Raw genomic sequence first — 22,527 nt, forward strand, 5'->3', positions numbered from 1 at the left:
ATGGCTGCTCGCAAGTCAGGAAAGGGCTGCAAGGCCATTTCTAAATGTTTTCAAGTTCCAGTGGCAGGATGTGATCGGAAGCCAAAAGTGACACCTGTGCTGGCCAGGAGGATAGTGAGAGAGGTGAAAAAGAATCCAAGGGTCACCACCAAGGTCATTGGGGAATCTGGGCTCTGCTGGTGGCAATGTCTCAAGGCAGATAATCAAATCCAATATTTGACAGTGGGGATGGTGTTCTTTGGGTTGAAGGCTTCTACAGATAAGGCACACAAAAGCTGGCTAGGCCTTTGCAAATGCTCATCTGGCCAAAGAAGAACATTCTGTGTCTTCTGGGTCTTCTGTGTTATGGTCAGTTGAAACAAAAATGTAATTGTTTGGTCACAATGATGTTTCCTTCATTTTGTGTAAAAAAAGAGAAGCCTTCAACCGAAAAAACACCATCCCCACTGTCAAACACTGGATTTGATTATCTGCCTTGAGACATTGCCACCAGCAAAGCCCATATTCACCAGGATGGCCTTGGTGGTGATCTTTGGATTCTTTTTCACCTCTCTCACTATCCTCCTGGCCAGCACAGGTGTCACTTTTAGCTTTTGATCACGTTCTCTGAGATTTTCTACAGTGCAGAACATCTTGTATTTTTTAATAATACTTAGCACTGTAGCCACTGGAACTTGAAAACGTTTAGAAATGGCCTTGTAGCCCTTTCCTGACTTGTGAGCAGCCACAATCTTCACTGAGCTCCTTTGTCTTAGCCATGACTGTCCACAAACCGACTGCAGAGAGCTGCTGTTTTATGCCTGTTGAGTTGATTAAAACAGCTGTTCCCAATTCATCAGGGTAATTAGGAAGTTTTAGAACAGCTTGGACTATTTGGAATGGTATATAACTTTGGATTTTCCAACAGACTCTGACAGTTTGTGAATGGTATGAATAATTTTGGACTGGCCCCTTTCGCTCAGATGTAAATAATGCAATGTTAGAAATAGTGTGTACAAGTGTCCTCCAGCAGCATATGGAATATTTTCTGTAGCATTGCTGCAATGTTGGAATAGAAGTAGTAGAGAAGAAAAAAAGATAATATCCTCACATTTCATTTGTACATAATTCACTGTAGTTTACAATTAGGCATACAAAATACAGCAATAACTACATTTGCATGTGCTGTTTTTTCTTCCAAACTGTAGCAACAATATAAATCATTAAAGATACATAGTATAAATTATTCAGCTATTTCAAGTGTCAGTAATATACCATGAACCCAGCAGTAATAAAGTATACTCAAATGAAGGCTCTCCCTGGACCAATAAATAGTGTGATTACTGCAGTGCACTATGAAGTTATAACCAACAGTACAGAGAGCAGGATGAAGAGAGAGAAATGATGTTGGCTCTCGTGATTTTGACAGATTTAGGTGGTCTTGGACTAGATGCCATCCAAGAATAATTTTCTTGCAGATGCTGAAAAAAAGTATAGTCCCTCTATTAGTGATGGAAAAAGCCAACAGTGGGCACCTGTGAAAAATAAATGAAGGAGGTCCCATGCGAGTGGCCAGGGTGAGAACAGAACATGGTTGGATCCAAATAATGTTGATAACGGAAAAGAACATTGACCTAGATTACATTGTGTAGACATTGTATTATTGAAGCACATATTTTATAAATTAAGAGGAAAAAGAATGCCTACAAGGTCCTAAAACAGGAGGGGCCGAGGCTGCACTAAGCAATTATAAGGAGTGCAATAAAAATTGTAAAAAAGAAATTAGGCTGGCAAAGATCGAAGCTGAAAATCAAATCGCTAGGGATATCAAATCTAACCCAAAAAAAGTTTTACAAGTAGATCAACTCTAAAAAAAAGAAAGGTTGACTGTATTGGACTCCTAAAGGATGAGGGTGGGAACTCAATGGTGGATGACCAAGGTAAGGCAGAGTTATTAAATGCTTTCTTTGCTTCTGTCTTCACAAAGGAAACAACACTGTTGCAAATTACAGAGGCAGAAGAGTCTCAATCTTCTAACTGTAATATTAAATACTTAACGCAGGAAGAATTGAAGGCAAGACTAAATAAATTAAAAATAGACAAGGCACCTGGCCCGGATGGCATGCATCCTCGGGTCCTAAGGGAATTAAGTTCAGTTATAGCTAAACCCCTTTATCTTATCTTTTGTGACTCTCTTGCAACTGGCAGAGTCCCAGTGGATTGGCGTACAGCCCACGTTTTCCCATTATTTAAGAAGGGCAAAAAATCAGATCCAGGAAATTATAGACCTGTAAGCTTAACATCAGTTGTATGCAAACTATTTGAGGGGTTACTAAGAGATACTATACATGACTTCATAGTAGAAAATAATCTTATTTCTCAGCATCAACATGGGTTTACTAAAGACAGGTCCTGTTTGACTAACTTGCTCAGCTTTTATGAGGTAGTGAATGCTAATATGGATATTGGGAATGCTGTAGATGTGATATACTTGGACTTTGCAAAGGCCTTCGACACTGTTCCCCACAGAAGTCTGGTGCAAAAGTTGAGGATGCAAGGACTGGGGAAGAGTTTGTGTGCATGGATAGGGAACTGGCTAATGGACAGAAAACAAAAAGTTGTGGTCAATGGATCGTACTCAAAATGGGAGACTGTTAGCAGTGGGGTCCCACAGGGGTCTGTACTGGGTCCAGTGCTCTTCAATTTATTTATTAATTACCTAGTAGATGCAGTAGTGAGCAATGTTGCTATTTTTGCAGATGATACAAAATTGTGCAAAATCATCAACTCTCAGGAAGATAGTGTCATATTGCAACAGGATCTGGATAGGGTGGCTATATGGGCACATACATAGCAGATGAAATTCAATGTTGACAAATGTAAAGTCATGCATTTTGGTCGTACCAATGGTCTAGCACCATACAAAATAAATGGGATACAGTTGGGGACATCAAAATTGGAGAAGGACTTAGGAGTACTCATCGACAACAAGTTAAATAATCAAACTCAATGCCAAGCCGCTGCAGCTAAAGCGAACAAAATTTTGGGATGCATTAAAAGGGAAATAAAAACTCGAGATGCTAGCATAATATTGCCCCTGTTTAACTCTCTAGGAAGGCCACATCTGGAATATGGAATTCAGTTCTGGGCACCACATTACAAAAAAGATATTGCAGTTTTAGAGCAGGTGCAGAGACGAGCTACAAAATTGATACGTTGGATGGAAGGTCTCGCTTACCAAGAAAGGTTAGATAAACTGGGTTTATTTAGTCTAGAGAAAAGACGCCTTAGAGGAGATCTAATTAACATGTATAAATACATCAGAGGGCAATATAATAGCTTGGCGGATGAGCTTTTTGTCCCTAGGCCTTCTCAAAGGACTAGAGGACATGATCTGCGCATGGAGGAAAAACGTTTTAGCCATTTATTTAGGAAAGGGTTCTTTACAGTAAGAGTGATTAAGATGTGGAATGCATTGCCACAGGAAGTCGTTATTGCAAACTCTATACCTGCATTTAAAGGGGGCTTAGATGCTTTCCTTGCGTTGAAAGACGTCCATGGCTACAATTACTAGGTTATGCCTACTAATGTTGATCCAGGGATTTTATCTGATTGCCATCTGGAGTCGGGAAGAAATTTTTCCCTTTTTTTCCCTTTTTGGGCTAATGGTCCAATTAGCCCCAAAAGGGAAAAAAAGGGAAAAATTCCTTCCCGACTCCAGATGGCAATCAGATAAAATCCCTGGACATGCCTTGTGGGGGTTTTTTCGCCTTCCTCTGGATCAACAGGGATATGTGAGGGAGCAGGCTGGAGTTGTACTTTGTACTGGTTGAACTCGATGGACGTATGTCTTTTTTCAACCAAAATAACTATGTAACTATGTAACTATGTATATGACTGGTTCACAAGCAATCATCACTGTTCCTAATGGGTTACATAGAGAACAGCTGAGAGGATAATCAAGCCCTAGGTGTGGTAGAGCTGCATGGGCCCTTAGAGGACATGGGGCCCCTTTGCAGCTAGACAGCCTGCACTGGCCTATGTCTGCTCCTTTCCTCTATGACCCCCCTAAGCTTGGCCAGGTCTAGCATTGCATGTGGAATATTCACATCTCCAGTGGAGTAGCAATAGGGGTTGCAGGGGTCATAATCTATAAAGTTGGCAGTGGAATATTAGAAGAGCTGGATATACAGTGCCCATAAATGTCACACAGAATAATGCACAGAAAAACCTCGCAATAATTGTCAAAACTATATCAAAATTTATTAAATAGGTCATAACAATGTTACCATTAAAAATCACCACCCCGTCAAGACTCATCCCACACAACACACACACAAACAGTCCGCAATCACCCGCCGGCATCTAAAGCTAGCAATGAATGTAAAGCAAACGGGACCACATTAATGATGACACATTTTTCTGAAGTCATGGAATTCAGAGCTAACAGTCCATTTTGAGATGGTCATTATAGTATAGAGCAGTGGAAGGGCATGCAGCAGTGGAGTGGGTATGCAAAAAGCCAAAGTCAAAGCAAGCACATGCAGTAACAGCCAGTATCAGCCAGTATCAATGTCCATGCACAGCACAGTGCTTCGGCATTCCCGCAAAAGTACACTGTAGAAATCAGCTTATCTCACTATCTTCATGAAGCTGGATTGCATGCCTAATGAAAAGTCCATCTCACCGCCAGGATTGCACAGATAGAAGCTCTATATGTCCCCACGGAATCGGTGATGTAGAGGGCTCAGCGTGAGGAGCAGGGGAACTACAGGTCCAAGCAGAGGCTAGCGCGGTCAATCTGACCGGACAGCATGCACGGCGGTGGGCCCTTTTACAGACCTGTAGTGCGCGGTGTGGAGGAGGTCTGGACGGCGTGGCATCCCAAGGGGTTGCAGGGGTTGCCGAGGTATCGACCTCATCAGGGCCCTTGGGCCAGAGGGACCCCATGGGGCCCTTCCTCAACCAAAGGATTAGTTGTTTATTGGTCCTGCGCTAGTAATAATCACTTCTACAGATGCTTTGAATAGTAGCAATCATTAGCAAACTGTTCCCCATCCCCTTCTTGCACCTCTGACACTGTGGATGACCTTGGCAGGTTTTGTTGCACTGTATCAAGTGTTACATATAGAGTGCTTGGGGGGGCCCCATGCAAAACTCGCACCGGGCCCATAGCTCCATAGCTACACCACTTGTAAAAACAAAACAGAGGACACCAAGAGCCCAATAGTGCAATATTGTCTGGTAAGCTCAATATATAATGTAATGTCAAAGGTTCTTATACTCACAAAGGTGGGTTACCATCAGGTAACCACTTGACAGGCAGGTGGGGAGTATTAGTACCTGACCCCACTCAGGTATAAAAGTCGCTCTCTGTAGATAGGAAAATGGGGAAAGAACCCCTCCACCAGGGGTGGACTTAATCGTGCTGTAATTTGTACGAACAGAGGCGCCAAGCAGAGTAAAACAATGTTCTAAAAATGATAAAAAGAGGGAAGTCGAGGTGGACTTACCTCCCTCTGGTAGTGGACATATACTCAAATGCAGATTAAAAAATATACAATTTATTCACAGCTCCATAAAATCGCAACGTTGACCGCGAAACGCGTTGCGATTTTATGGAGCTGTGAATAAATAGTATATTTTTTACTCTGCATTTGAGTATATGTCCACTACCAGAGGGAGGTAAGTACACCTCGACTTCCCTCTTTTTATCATTTTTAGAACATTGTTTTACTCTGCTTGGCGCCTCTGTTCGTACATATTATAGCTACACCACTGCACATCCCCAAGCTTCTTCTTGGAGTGTGGAGTGTCTTCAAAGTGAGCACAGAGTTTTTAGACCTCCAAGTAATAATCAGGGCATATAGAAAAAGGTGACATTCAGCACTAGCCTTGTGGAGAACAGCATCTCTTTCTCTAAAGTTGATCAGCTTTGTAATGGAAATTCATAATGATGCGATTGATAGTGGGTGGCAGATGAAATATGGTAGCATGTTTACAGTGAAGGCCAGAGAGGATGCATCCTTTCTAAAGCATTTTATATTTAAAAAATGGAGAATCATATGGGGGTGTGAGCCTTCTACTTTCTTTGTTAGTCTCACAATGATTTTATTAGGATGACAGACACTGTTCCCGATTGTTCATTTTGGTTAAACTGTTTTGTGGATTCAATCTTGTGAGGGATAGGTTGTAAGATGTCCTCAGCATTACTTATGTCTCTAGTTCAATCAGATGACTTTTCATTGGTAATCCTATCTCAGGATTGCTTCATCATGCTTTACCTGTTCTGTCTCTACTCCCACCTCAGCTAAGAATATTCATGCAAAAGGCTCACAAATTATTAAAAAAAAACCTGAATGCTAAAAAGTATTAATGTTCTTGGCCAAGATGTTGTGTCTCCTGTTTAAATAGAAGGAAACTTGCAATAATTCATCTTTTAAGTGAACATCTGTGGCTACCCACAATGCACCACTACTGAATATGCAGATGATCTCTTTTTATCCCTGTAAGCCAGGATAGCATCCAGACCAGCTGGTGTATAGCAAGCCTATAGCTTTACATTTTACACAGCCACATCAACCCCACTTGTACACAGCCCTGTAATCCTGTCTAAATGACGTTAAAAGACCGGTTGCTGGATCTGCAGCTGATAATGTGACAATGTGCGCCAATTCCGTCTAATCTGCTACCGTTACCATTTAGGAAAAAGTCAAATCCAATTGGTCACCCCGAGCTGCTTAGTTACTCTGTTAGACAACCATATTGTTGGCCTCTAAAAATCAAAGATATCTTTCCTGAATGACTATAGACCAGATAGCCTGACATTAGTGGCCATGATGATATTTGAAAGACTCATACATGCTTATCTCAAACCCATCATAGACAGGCCCTGTTTACATACAGGCCTAACAGGTCTGCACACCATGCAGTCAACACAGAACTTTGCTACATTTTGCAGTATCTAGAGTCCCCAAGAATCTGTGCCAAAATCTTATTTGTGGATTTTATCTTTACATTTAATACTATGATTCCACCATTGTTGCACAACAAACACATCCCGCAGGCTGTACCTGAACTTATCTGAATGTGGATGCCTGATTTATTTATTAATTTCAACGACTGTCTAGTTAGGAAAAAAAACTACAAGACACAGAAACAGTTTATTCCCCCAGTGTTTTAGGGTGAATTACATAACTTGCTTCAGCGCTAACAGTAATAATGTGACCAGTGGATAATGGAGACTTCTGCCACAGAGCTGTAAGCTTGAAAAAAATCATTGCTTTACATACTTTTTTTCATTATTGTACTGTCTGCTTTGATTCTTCTAAAGGTGCCCACCCACTAATGATCCAAATGTACCTTCCATTCGACCTTCTAATCAATCAGATTGGATTAGATTGAATACTGTTCATGGGACTGACTGGCAACAAATGATGGGATCATTTGTGAGATTATTCATCCATTTTTTGGACTGATTTTATCTGAAATTATTGGGTTGGTTATAATATTAATTCTATCTATGGGACCCATTGATGATTTCTGATTTTGCAATTACCAGATTGTAAATCATGCTGTAAAATCGATCGTTATTAGGCAACTTTATATTGACTGTGTCTGTTGACCAACTGTGGTAGTGTAAATCTAAGAGATTTACTGAGCCCGACACAGAGGTTCTTGCTTAAAGAGTACCTGAGGTGGACTGAGTTTAGATTATAGGACACAGTCAGGGCCTGGCCGAGGCATAGGCTGGAGAGGCTCCAGCCTCAGGGCGCAGTGTAGGAGAGGGCGCACAATTCATTCAGCTGTCATTCCTAATTGTGTATGAAGCAGAAAGAAATAAGAAAAGGGGATACATAGCAGTGACTGCAAGCCAGATAACTAGATATTAAGGTGTTGGGGAGGTTGTGGGCCCTGTGGCCCTCTTAGTCTAATAGCAATCAGTGTGTGACAGCTGGGGTGGCAGGGATGGAGCGGCGCACTTTGGTGTCTCAGCCTTGGGTGCTGGAGGACCTTGTCCCTGCTCTGAGAGGCATGTTCTCTGCCCAATGACATGCCTCTGTGTCCTTTTGGTGTGGCTGTCAGTCCCCCCTGGGCTCTGCAGTCCCCCCTCAAAGCTAGCAACAGGCTAGCAACAACTAATTGTTGCTGGCCTCCTTTTGCCCTGCCAGCCATTATTCACCTGCTCCCCCCGCCTCCCCGGCCTCCACCAACTTTCTCCTCTGCCTCCTTCACCTCACTCCTCTGCCTCCTCCAATATTCAGCTTAGCCTTGACCCAGGAAGTACTTCCGGGTCGCGACCCTCTTGGATTCTTCTGCTGGTAATCAGAGGATGAACGGGCTGCAGAGGATGAACGTGGCCACAGAGAGCGGCATGGAGCGGTGCAGATGCATCCAGGAGGTGGCATGGAGCAGTTAGTATTTTTTTTTATATATTTTGATGCCGCCTGGGGTTCTCTTTAAGGCTACTCAAAAGGGTGAAGCAAGAGCCTCAAGTAGATTTACAGCCTGCAGTCAGTGCTCCTATAACACTGTAATGTGGTGGACAGCCGAAACCCTTATGAGAGCTTTCAGTTCAAGAGCCCGAGCCTTTGTGGGGGCAAATGAGGCAGTCTGAAGGGTGGGGTAGGAAAGTGCAGTAAATAGCAGTTTGTTAGATTTCCTGGAGTAGCTTGCAGGCTGTGCAGCTTAGCCTATTAGCGGCTTGCACTACACCCAAGCCTCACACTTCTAACATAACTTTGCTAATGAGCTTTAACAAAGATGCTACACTGAGTTCATTGGTTTATTGTCCACAAAGCAGACTGACTTTACTTTGAAAAATACTATTATGGTCTGACAATCAGTTAATAAAGTTGACAATCAAAGAAATATTGAATAAGAAGGACAAAACAAATAACAGAACATAGTGTTTCCATACTACATACAATGCAAATTACAGTAATCATGCACTATACCCAGACATTTGTACTTAGGATCAGATTTTTTTCATTTGATTTTTTTTTTACATAAGCCCTCAGGTCATGATTAAGTGCCATTTAGGGCATTCACTCATTAGGCTCCTCATAAAAGTCTTGGCATGCCTAGGGAAACCAGCTGCCATGGGTGAAATTGAGCATGCAACAACTGCGGCATTAAAATAAAAAAAATAATAATAATAAAAAGAAAAAACATTTCAGATAGCCATGGCATACAAATCTCAGTTACATAGATACACTTTTGTATCACAATAATATTATTTCCTTTATCTTTTTTTCAGAACTGTCACTAATAAGAGGAGTGTAAATTAGGCTGCACAGCAAGGCCACTGCACAGCATCAATAGAAGAGGACATTTAGCAAGAAGCGTTAATGATGCTGCAAACTGTGGAAATTAAATCCTCTAATTAAGATCTATCTTATAGTGTGGCGTTTTACAGTAGTCAAATCAAAGCATTAACAAGAGAATCAGAACACATGTATATGCTTGCACAGCATCAGAAAATGTTGGCCTAGTTATTCAAGGTTCTGTATTTGTGTATTGTAAGATTTTACAGTAATCGTTTTAGAAAATGATTCAAGGTTCTTTTCCAATGGTTCATTGTGTTTGCAAGTGACACAAGTGAATGCAGAAGAGAAATTCCAAAATTGAAGCTCATGGTATTTCATTTTTTGATTGAATCCCCTTTTAGTGAATCATATCTCTCAGGCCATTTTCACACTAGTAACCATTGTTTTGTTTACAGTGCACAACGCAATGTAACGCAAAAAAAGGCTTTGTAATTACTTGCGGCAATGCGCGGTAAGGACCCTTCATTTAATTCCTGGTGGTGATTCAAATCTGAAGTGAGGCTCTCTGCCATTCACTGCACGGAACTGCACGAATTGCACGGAAGTGTATTGACAAAATTCGCTTCCGCGCATGTGCAATGCAAATAATTTACAGTACAATATGGCGCTATTGACTTACATAACTTTCTGTCACCGCACATCACCACTGATGCTCACAGATAACGCGCTGTTGCGACAGATTGGATGCTTACGTCGCAGCACAATGCACTGCAACTGATTTGAAATGCCCCATAGATTTTCATTGTTTTTGCATTACCCTGCAGTAAAAAAGGGTAACACAATGCAATGAAAATGTCCCAGTGTGAAAGGGGTGTCAGGCTTCAGTTTCATGTAGGCTAAGCTTTGTGAAATACTTAACCTTTCATATACACAATATATATATTACAAAAAAACAAAACAAAACAAAAAAAAACCAAATACCTTCTCTGTCTGTTCTGTTAGCAGTAAGACCAATACAAGGGCCCTTTTTTCCGTTACAATCTTTCAATTCAACTATAAGGCTCTTAACCTCCTTAGCGGTAACCCAGAGTCAGGCTCGGGCTGGAAATCCGCAGCTGAGAGCGGTAACCCCATGCTGGACCCATGGGAGGTGTATAATGTGCAGGGCTGCGGCAGATCTATCTAGCAATATGATCTTTACAGTCTAAAAACCAAAAACCAAAGCTGCATACAATGTGAAATGGGTATTAACCACTTCACCACTGAGGGGTTTTACCCCCTGACCACCAGAGCAATTTTCACCTTTCAGTACTCCTTCCATTCATTTGTCTATAACTCTATTATTACTTATCCCAATGAAATGAACTATATCTTGTTTTTTTCGCCACCAATTAGGCTTTCTTTAGGTGGGACATTATGCCAAGAATTATTTTATTCTAAATGTGTTTTAATGGGAAAATAGGAAAAAATGTGGGAAAAAATTATTATTTTTCAGTTTTCGGCCATTATAGTTTTTAAATAAACCATGCTACTGTAATTAAAACCCATGAAATGTATTAACCCATTTGTCCCGGTTATAAAACCATTTAAATTATGTCCCTATCACAATGTTTGGCGACAATATTTTATTTGGAAATAAAGGTGCATTTTTTTCAGTTTTGCATCCATCCCTAATTACAAGCCCGCAGTTTATAAAGTAACAGTGTTATACCCTCTTGACATAAATATTTAAAAAGTTCAGTCCCTAAGGTAACTATTTATGTTTTTTTTTTATTGTATTTTTTTTTTTAATTACAAAAAAAAAAAAAAAAATTGGGGAGTGTGAGAGGTAATGAGTTAATTTATTGTGTAAATGTAATGTTTGTATATGTAAAATGCTTTTAGGGTGTAGTTTACTATTTGGCCACAAGATGGCCACAGAGTGTTTGTTTACATGCGACCTGTAAGCGTCCGGAAGGACGCTTACAGGAAGCAGTAGGAGGCTGGGAGACTCACAATGATCTCGCTGTTTCTGAAAGAAGCAGCAGATCATCGCGGGGGCTTAGATCAACGAACGGGAATGGATTTTCCCGTTCATTGATCTCCGGGCGAGCGGGCAGCAGCGTGCACGAGCGGCGGGTGCGCGCGCACGAGCGGCGGGAGCGCGGGCAGCGGCGGTAGCGCGGAAGGTACGGATTTCTCCGCCCCTGTTTTTTTAGGGGGGAAAAAAGGGACGGAGAAATCCCTTAAAGTGGTTAAATGGTTAAATATCTTTCACTCTTCTTTTTTTACTGTATGGTGTTCGGCACACATGTGGGTCTACCTGCAGCTTTCTGGAGCTTAAGAGTGCAAATCAGAATTTTTCCATATTGACTTCAATAGGATTTCAGTACAGCTCCCAAATTAATCCAAACCATTGAGACCAGTTGGAGTGAACTGCTTTAAAACTAAGCTGAGGGAAAATCAAATATCACTACTGGACAACCTCAAAAAAGTCTATAATAATTTAATGTATCTGCCAATAGTTAGGACAAATTAAAATTTCTAGCTAAAAATATCTTGCTACCTGAAACAATGGTGCAATTGGGGAGCAAGCCCAAGCAGCTTATAATTTCCCTTTTTTAAACTTAAAGCCACTGTACATAAAATGACATTTAATTTGGATGACTCTCATCTATAACATCAATACTGTACATATTCAACAACAATTGAGCAGCTAGAGTAGAAGGCTGACATTAATACAAGTAGCCTTAGGAATTTTAGCCGATATGCTTGCTCTCTGATTCTCCCAATAATGTATATTCTACAGCTCTGTTGATGTGCACTGATCAGGTCCTAACTGTACAATGCAAGCACTTTGATTGTTGGTGTTAGTACACAACGTTCCCAAGTTATCTGCGTGGGAAAAAACATTAAACATATTTTATGTAACTGTGTTCATGACAATTTAACCAATATTTTAAATGTAACATGAGCATGTAAGTATCTGGCAGATCAGATATGCCTTAACTATTACTACCACATGGACGTTAGTCTCACATCCGCAGCTGGTGCTGGTGCAGCCACAGGGATGCGAAACTCATGTCGGTGCAGTTTGCATGGCTGAGCGAGCGATTGTGCGCAATCATGATGTCCTGGTGACAGGGGGGATTGGTGGTAGGGGACAGAAGTCCCCTGAGCCAATTCGTGCTTGTCTGGCAAGAATGATCACTGTTTTTGTTCAAAAACAGTGATCATTCTCAAATGGTGCCGCCAAGCTCCCTCCCGCTCACTCGTTCCAGCCGCTCCCTCCGTTGATCATTAGATATGGGAAATTCATCTTCCCTCTAGGCCTCCATGATTGCTGGCCGCAATGAGATATATGCATCACGAAGTAACACAGCCACGCATTACTGCCTATTTAGCGTACTTATTGTACACTAATTATATAATAATAATAATAATAATAATAAAATAATAATACATCTTGTGACCAAATAGGAAACTTCTACCTGCATACATGAGGGAATACAATATTTTTTTATATGTATGTCAAGAGGGTACATTATTATTAAATTATGTGCATGCAATTAGTGATGGATATAAAACTGAAAAAATGCACCTTTATTTCCAAATAAAATATTGTAATCATATGGATATAATTTAAACATTGCAATACCTGGGACAAATGGGCAAATACAATTTGTGGCTTTTATCCACAATTATGTTTTATTTTAAATCTATAAGTGGCTAAAAACTGAGAAATGATGAATTTTTTTCATTTTTTTCTTATTATTCCAATTAAAATGCATTTAGAATAAAATAATTCATAGCATAATGTACAACCCACAGAAAGTCTAATTGGTGGCAGAAAAAACAAGGTATAGATCAATTTGTTGTGATAAGTACTGATAAAGTTATTGAGTAATGAAACAGCATTAGCAAGTGTGAATGGAGATGTGTAAAATTAGCTTAAAACAGTCATTACATTTACAGTGACTATTACCTATACAGTATGTATCTTGCACTTCAGATCAAACAGAATATTAAGTCATAATTTTTGGAAGATCTGCATGTACTGTGTTTCCCCGAAAATAACACACAGGGCCATATGCAATTCACTTTTTCACCTTCGTTTTCTCCTAGGAGAACATTTTTCATCTTCGAATTATAATAACTTTTTAGCACTTTGTAATTGTAAAAGTACCAAAAAGTAAGTGAACAAGTACTATCAAAATTATTTTGAGAATTTGTTTGCTTGCTGGTTGTTTAAAAGGCATTTTATTGACAAGTTTGAAAATTTCACCTAGGAGAAAACTCAGGTGAAAAGGTGAATTGCATATGGCCCACTGTCTTATATTAATTTTTGCTCCAAAAGATGTTCTAGGGCTTACTTTTAGAGGATGTCTTATTTTTGGGGGAGACACTGGTAGTTTCCGTATACAAAATGTATGTACTGCATGCCATGCTGAAACACAAGCAGCATGCACAAAGCTTGTGGTTTGCAGATATTGGCTCTCACTTACAAGAAACTGATCCTGCTGATCATGTAGTTAAGAGTCTATTTCTTGCAGACGGAGAACTCTGTCTGGCTCCCCAGAGCTATGATAGGATAAGCTGTGTGTCCTGGGAAAAGGTGAAGAGATGAAGTGCTACTGATGCTTATCATGACAGATCAGGAGGGATGGCTCCAACAAAAACACAAATTGCCTGACACATATACAGGACTGTAGACCTCACATTATACTGCTGCTCTCCTGTATCCAGGCTTTGTATTGAGCGTGACTTCCTGGGGTCATGTGGGCTGCTCCTATGGCTTAAAGGGAACCTGAAGTGAGTAAAATATTTTAAAATAAACACATGACATAGTAGCAAATTAACATTACATACTAACCTCACCATCAGTTTCTCTCAGAAGCTCACCATTTTCTTCTTACAGCGATCCCTTCCAGTTCTGACAATATTTAGTCAGAACTGAAATATACCAGTTGTTGTCAGTTATATATCAGCAGCTGTCAATTACAACTGAATGTGCAAGGTAATGTCCATGTTTCCCTATGGCTCAAGTGGGTGATATTACAGTTTAACAGCATGCTGACCCAGTAGCTGTTATGGGGTAATGGTCAGTTTTAAAATGGAGGACGGAGAATTCCATTGATCACAGTGGACAAATTGGACGCAGGAGAGGAGAAAGAGTTTGAGGAGTAGACTACATGGGAGGCAAGTATGACCTGTGTATGGTTATTTTGACTTTTTATTTTCAGTTCAGGTTCTCTTTAAATTCGTAGATGTCTTATATTTCAAACATGCTAGGAATCTTATTCTCAGGGGATGTCTTACTTTAGGGGAAACACGGTAAATTCATAATACTCTGGTCCAAATAGCAGTCAGTGAAGCAGGAGAATTGAATGACCTTTGCAAACCCTTCAAAGAAGGAGAAGTATATTAGCTCATGAGCTAGCTCAGGTTAGCTAATTAGCTCAGAAAGTATCATAGTTAGATAGCTAGGATGATTTTGGAAGCGTCCGGACTTCTACTGTTGTTAAGAAAAGGGAGAACAGTCTTATAATAGAGCTTTTTCAGAATTTTTAAGCCCACCACAGTTTAAAGGTATGGACTTGTAAACTTATGCACAAGGGGAACAGAAAAATGAATGCTGCACAGCAACAATGCCCCAATAGAGGAGAGGCTACCCCAAACAACAAGGCCTAACACTGAAGCATTATCTTGACTGGGGAGGTAGGGTTTACAAAGCATACAGGACCTATCACAACAGCAGTTCTTTAGCACTTAGCAGTAACATAAAGCCATTCTTACCTGTTAAGAGATGTATGCAAGAACTTGTGCAAACCAATAGGTATGTCCACTGGCTGCCACCTAGGTAGTCATTGATAACTCAGCTACTAGTAAAACAACTGACATTTTCCTAATCTGATCATCATTACCAACCTGGGTACCATGTTCATAAGTAAACATGATCAAAACCGTCCACCACCCAGTAACATTCAAAACCCACTTGGTATAGACAAAAGGACAGCTGGATCTCCCTGCTCCTGCTCTAGCCATTGTAGCTGTATAGCTGTATCTTCCTCCTACAAATTCACCTCTGCACATAACATATAAGTAGCATCAGATGCCTTTTATCAAAGGGAAGCAACTTTGTGAAGGGGGTTTAGCAGGGCCTTAGTATTCTCTGCTCTCAGCAGTAATGAGCACAGTGATAGGAACTGAAGAAAGAAAAAAAGAGGCTGGTAAAAGAGCCACAAACATCCTCCTCAATGATAAATTCTGCGGTATAGCTATTCAGCATTCAACTATCCTTCACACAACTTTTTCAGTGAAAGAGAAAGTTTAACCCTAACCACCCCCATGTGCAGTGCCCCAATGCTAATGTTGCACAGCTGCTGTTGCACTTCAGTTGCAACTGAGTACACTAGTGGAGAAAGCTGTTATAAGTAACCTGTTTGTCCTGGGATGTCCCTCAGTACAACACACCGAGCAACCTCATTACACAAAATGATTCTGTTCCTGCCCTGCATGACCATGTGACAAAGAATGTATATTCTGTCAAAGCAGCACATTATTAGTGGAAGCTTGGTCCTGATCACATATATATATGGTCCAATAAGCATAAGCAGTACATATCTTAGACGGGGCCTTAGATGAACATTTTCGTACAGATACTTGACTAGAAAGCCACATTTCATGAATTTCAAGTAAACATTATGAAAGATTTGCATTTCTATGCTACCTGGAACCTCTACTCTTTCACCTCTTCTTCATGTCCACTGCTTTCCTTCTTCCTAGGGACACCCCCTTTAGAGAGCATACAGTTATACAGAACAAAATATCAGCTTGTTGTGCTTAAACTTGTTTGTTCAGGCAACCACAGATCAAAAGCTGCTGATGGTTCTGTATGACTGACCATAATGGTCTACAACTTTGTCAGCTCCAGCTTGAATACCCACAACCTCAGAAATGAAGACTCCATGCACTACTGGAATTCCAAAAGGAACCAGTGACTGGAGCCTGCAAAATGTGCCATAGGGGTGCTTGCCTACCCATCTGCAAGTGCCCTATAGAAAACAGTGCTCGGTGCAGCTAGGGCTTTTTTTTATACATAGCATAAATGTACGAAAATACAAGACTCTTACCAAACTACAATTTGAAAAAAATATATAGTTTTACTACTACGTAAGTATCATCCTTGCATACAAATAAATCTCATGAGAAAATCTGCAAGCTACAATATACAATATTATTTGACTCAAAATCTTGTCACACAGTGAACATTACTTCTACCACTTATGACACCAGCTGGATTGTCAGGGAGTCTATTGCTTGTGCTTCTGAATTCGTATTGTATTTCTTGTAATGCACCTGTGACTTAAAATATATGAGGACAACTATGCAGCCTCGTGCACACACTAGACCATACTGAGAGGGCTCACCAACCAGTCTTTCACTCAGGGAACAACATTGATTTTGCCATCCTCCCCGTGTCCTCCACAGGAATAAGTAGAAGGAGGGAAGTGAGGTCAGGTAATGACTGATTACAGAAAAAAATAAACTACCTTATTCTAGTACTTGTAAAGTTTGTGCACACAACCTTTTTGTAATGGGACTGCATTTTCTAAGGGAAATTTTTAAGGATGCACTAAATGTATTTAATGTGGGTAATATGGCATAGGATAAACTTTATCTATGCCAAATTCTGTACCCAGTCCACTCTCAATAAGGGCCGATTAACATTAGACCTAAAAAAGCTACGATTCATCCAGGTGGAAGCACATGTGTAAACAAATCCTGTGTTACGTATAGGATCCATTCACACTTGTCACTTAAACAGAGGGCAATTGAAGTGGGAGGGGGAGCGGAGCAGACATTCCAAAGAGGCAAGATTTTCTGAGCACTACAGATGGGAATTGACAGTGTCTGTTCTCACTAGTCTGTTTTCCTCTTCTGTTTTTGTTCTGCTCACCAGCCTTCTGTGTCTTCCTCTGCCATCTGAGTACTCTGCCAGTGCTGGCACTGCCACAAGGGGACCAGTGCTGTTATATCAGAGTGCCAGCAGAAGCATGGGGCTTCCATTGGCTTGCAAAGGGCCACTAGGTATCCTCTCTAGCACCAGGGAGGATTTTCACTGGTTCATTGAATGGTGGACCAATAAGAATCCTCACTGTTCCTAGGGAGGATTCCGATTGTTTTTTTTTGCAATCAAATGGAATCCTGCCTCTGCCAGGATTCTGATCAAAGCATCCGCACTTGTCCCCCAAGCCCAGCGGTGGTGAACCCGAATGACAGCAGCAATGGTGGCAGCAGAGGGTCAAATACACAATTGAGAGTATTATGAAAACCTTACCAAACACTGCGATGGGGCACAGGGTAATGACTCAGGGTATGCTGTGAACGCAACATAGTGCATCCAGCATAGCATGGGCTTAGGAATTTGCTTCAAATACTGTATGCATCAGTGATGCACAAATGTTTTGGCAGTTTAACCACTTAAGTACCAGCCATCTCTGCCCCCTTAAGGACCAGAGAGCGCTGGTACAATACTGACGGAATCACGACGAATCACCGCACATACTCGCCGCAACCGACATCACCGCCGCATGCCGGGAATCCTCCTGACATAGACTCTGCCGTCTCTATGATGGCAGAGTCATGTGAGTCGGTCAGGAGCCGCTTTCATTGGCTCCTAACCGTGTCTATTAATGTAAGACAACGGGAGCGGCTTACATTGATAGACATGGCCAGGAGCCAATGAAATCGGCTCCTGACTGGCTCACATGGCTCTGCTGTCATAGAAACAGGCAGAGCCAGTGAGCTGCAGCGAGAGACATCGGGTTTGAGTGGCACAATCGGCGGGGAGCAACGGAAACGGCGGATGCGCACATCGGCGGTGATTGAAATCTACGCCCTGCCAGCCAGGACTCCACCAAAACAGGGTACTGTGGTCCTAAAGTAGAAAAGTAGATAATGTTACTAAAAATCATTTTGGCATTTCCATTTGCAGCTTTCAAAAACTGATTGTAAGTCCAAGTTGCATAACTTTTCATCTGGAATTAATACTCTCTGTTGCACAAGCTTTAAAGGAGTACTATCGATTGAAACTATTTTTTTTTTAATACTCTATATTAGTGTACACATTTCCACTAGTGCTAGGGGCACTTTATTTATTCACCCAGGTCTCTCTCTCACTATCCCTGCTTAAAAATTCATTTCTCACACAGCTCATAGTAGTTTGGCTTACCCTGAGCTGCTTGGTTACTCTGTCACACAGCTCACAAATATATTTCACTGTGTCACTCACAGCATGCAGCAGACATGAGGAGAAATAGGCTGATCTGAGGTGGTAACAAGTAACTAAATGAGCTGTAATTTTGCTGGAATATAACTAGCTATACCAGGAGTCTGTGTTTACACTCAGACTGGCTGCCTGAGGTGATTCACTCCAGGCTGCATCCACTTTACAAGCTGCTGAGAGGGGCAGACCACTGTTTACAATTAGCATTATTAGTATCTTTATCAGTCAAGAGAAGCAAAGATAATAAACACACATTGCTAGAATCTTTAACCCCTTACCACCATATCAATAAGATTCTTTCAGCAAGGTGATAATTAAACTATAAACTGAGTTGATAGCAACTCCCCTGTGCAGAGATATGGTCTAGCCCTCTGGGAACAGTCAGTATTAGATACATTTGTATCCAACACTGACGCCAAAACTGACGGAGGATTTTACAGCTGAGAGGAACAGCTGTGTGAGGAATCAAATTACTCCTAGTACTTGCCCTAATGTGTGCTACAACATACCGCATTTAAAAATAAATGCATACATCGATAGTATTCCTTTAGTACAAAAACCCTGGTGTAACAAACTTATCTGGTGTTGTCTCTGGAGGCTGCTCTGACAATGTTGAGCAGCTGCAAGAAGCTTCCTCTTCCTCTTTGTTCAGATGCATCCCCGTCTCCCTTGTAGATGTGAGTCAGCGTGTTGTTTCTGGCAGTCTCCCTAGGAGGATGCGTGCAGCTCAGAGCTGCCTTTATAGGTTAAGAAGGCGTGTCTGAGGTGTGTCAGCTGATTCCTGCAGTCAGCTGACACTTGCTGCAGGGATGTTGCTGATTGGTCCGATCTTCCCGGGGGCTTGGTCTGTGATCTATTCCTTCTGTATAAGCCCTGGGCTTTCAGCTACTCGCTGTCCGTTATAGCTATCAGTTCGCTGAGCGCTGGATCTTGCCTTGCTATTGTGCCTGAGTCAGCTAGTTTTCAGATATATATATATATATATATATATATAAATATATATATATATATATACAGACACTGCCGATATATATGTACTCTAGTTAGATCAGTCTTGTATATTGTATATTCTCCTGATTGTTTTCCTCTGTATGACCCAGCATGCCCCTCACTTTGTTTAGTCTCATCCTTCCTGTACTGCAGGCATCTGATACTCGGTTTTGACCTTGGCCTGTTTACGGCTCTGTCTCTGCCTCATCCTTCCTGTACTGCAGACTCCTGATACTCAGTTTAGACCTCGGCCTGTTAACGACTCTGATTTTGTCTGACCCCTGGTACCTCTGTTTCTGATATGTGTATGACCTTTGGCTATCCCCGACTTCTCGATTTCTACATATCTGCTAGTATCTAGTGCCCAGGCATTACACCTGGTTACTTTTGTTTTCTTCCATGAGAAATCTGCACAGTGCAGGAACAGTTATTTATTTTTCCATATTGAGTAACTGACAGCATTCTCTGACAATCCCTGTCTTGACAGAATCTGCTACAATTAGTGCGGAGTAGCTAAGCATTTGATTTTCAGTGTAAAAGATAAGCAATTTGAAATAATATGTGCCATTAATTCTAGCAATGTGTAAAGTTGTGCCCAGCACAATGTTTACTTTTCAACCAAAGTACAATTTCACTATAAAATGAGTTTTGATGCTTACTTTACTTTTAAAAGCCTCTATAGCTATAATTACTGGGTTTAAGATGGTAGTACTTTGACACAGTAATGGAGAAAACCTTACCCTTGTGACTTTCTTTCTCTGGAATAAAACACAGAGAGGCTTGGAAAGGTTGAATCTGATAGACCCATCTGTTTTTTAACCTAGATAACTATATAACTTTGTATTTTAGGCATATACCACTTTCATAATGCTAACATTTAATTTTCCTTTACAGAAAACTTCAAGCTCAGAGTAGCTGGTATAAGTTCCAAAAACTCCTGTGTATAAGCAGTCCTGCATATAAGCCAACCTCCAATTTTTGGTTCTCAATGTGTGACCCCCTTATAATCTGAACGCCCAATCCCCCCCATGCATGTGATGCAGAATGTGCACAGGAAGCATGCATGTATCTATAATTACCTCTCTTTGTTTTTGGTAGCAATCTTCCTGTTTTACTATCCTTGCAGCTCTGTATTCACCACTAGAGGTCCATGATTCTGCAATTGTCCATCTCTGTACTCTTCACTAGAGGTCCAGCACTTAACTGTCTTCATGTCTGGGCAGCCATCTTCCTGTCTCCTATGCAGCTCTGTACTCACCACTGACCTCTAACGGCAAGTACAGAGCTGCAAGGGAAATGGAGAGATGGCTGCCTGGAATAAGAAGACAGTGATGTGCTGGACCTCTAGAAGTGAATACAAATCTACACTGGAGATGAGAATATGAGAATATGATGTAATAATGAAGCCTGCAAATAACGTCACAGTCCCAGAGCTCTGTGTACACAATCAAAATGAATGTGAATGGATTCAGGTCTAGCTAGGATTCTGTTAAATATAACCTGAACTACTGATGGTAGATCTTCATCAGAAGTAGCCTCAGGCAGTCCCTTTAGTCGGGCATTATTGCACCTATTCTGTTTTCATTGTCTTCTTGTTTGTAGATCACCTGCCTGGTAAGGCGGCTATGATTCGCGAGAGTGGTGGTAAAGCCAGCAAGGGTGGCGTCATGTGCTAACACTCACTTTTCCACTGCGTCTACCCTATGGCTGATATGTGTGATGTCAGTTCTCAGGCCTGCAACTTCTGACCATATTACTGACTCCATTCTAGCAAACATGCAGTCAAGATCAGCTTTTGTAGAGGGCTGTGCCTCATACTCACGGTCCGGCGAGTCTGCTCTGGTCTGGAGTATGTAGGGGAGGCAGCAGTTTGCGGAGCATCTCTGCCTTTGGCGGTCGTGTTCTTCACTATGCCCGGTGCCATCTTGCCTTTGTTCCTGCTTGCGCTATGTCAGCCACACCGGAGTCTTTGTTTCTGGAGTTGACTTCTTGCTGGACCGGGACATCAGATTTTAGGGGGTAGGAAGCCAATATTGTGAAGGTATTGCCCAAGTATGGAGCCAAAGCAGAGGGAGCTCTAGGTTCTAGTGTATGTCCGGCATGACGTTCTAGCCAACCCCCCCCGTTAGAGCGCTTCCAAGGCATTCACAGTATATGGGGTCCGGGACATTTGACTCACATGAAAACTGACCCCTCCTCACTTTTGGGACTCTTTTGCAGTAAGAAAACTGTCAAGTTTTTTTTTTTTTTTTATGTTTCTTCTATTTTTTTCATGCTATTCAGAAAAGGCAAAGTCAAGGCAAACTGTCAAAGATACAGCTCATTATAGAAAATGTATAGAGAGCCATTGATCATTCTGCTTAACATCTTAAGGGAAGAGAGTCTGTGTATCTGTGGCGGAACATAGAGGACAAGCTCTTGAAGGGCCTGCAAAATTACATGAGGACAGTATGAGGACAGCAGAATGTCACTTCAAGAACTAGCAATTAAAACGGGAAGTAGAGGCAGGAAATTGATGTTTTCTGGCGTATTAGCAATTACAGTTCTGTGCAAGGAATAATATGTGACATGTAATTGGGACCGTTCAAGTAAAGCTAGTGCCTTAATTTGGCTCGCCACTTAAAAGTCTCATGTTATCAGCTTTTATTTAACTGCTTCTTAGAAAAGCAAAACAAAAATATGTCATTTTGCTCTAATACTGTATGAAAGAGGCATTTTTAATGATTGTAGAATGTTTGCATGGCATTTTACGTGTTTTTTTTTTTTTTGCAGCATTTTAACACACACCTTTTTTATATTACACTAAAGCTAGACATGCACCACACAATTAGATGTTTAAACAAATTTAACTCTAATGAAAATCGTTTAAACCAAGGGCATTCCCAATTGATATTTGATCAACATATCGATCACCAGTGGGAGACAGTTGCATAGCTTTGCTTTGTACAGGTTTCATCAATACAAAGCTAGTAGCAATGGTGTGATCTAAATTAGACAAGTAGATATTGATAACTTACCTAA

The 22,527-nt window shown here is 41.1% G+C and overlaps 1 long non-coding RNA gene across 4 annotated transcripts in view; it reads left to right on the forward strand.

The window, feature by feature from the left end:
* The window catches only part of LOC137544484 (uncharacterized), a 190,026-nt gene that overhangs the window by 61,743 nt on the left and 105,756 nt on the right, over positions 1–22,527 (forward strand). For 2 of the 4 annotated variants that reach the window (XR_011025872.1, XR_011025875.1), the window contains one exon: positions 9,239–9,374. The exons of the other annotated variants lie outside the window; for them this stretch is intronic. This is a non-coding gene — a long non-coding RNA (uncharacterized lncRNA). Of the gene's footprint in view, positions 1–9,238; positions 9,375–22,527 lie in introns of those variants that run through there. 4 annotated transcript variants of the gene reach the window in all.

This window comes from Hyperolius riggenbachi, chromosome 2 (assembly GCF_040937935.1).
Source record: "Hyperolius riggenbachi isolate aHypRig1 chromosome 2, aHypRig1.pri, whole genome shotgun sequence".
NCBI lineage: Eukaryota > Metazoa > Chordata > Amphibia > Anura > Hyperoliidae > Hyperolius > Hyperolius riggenbachi.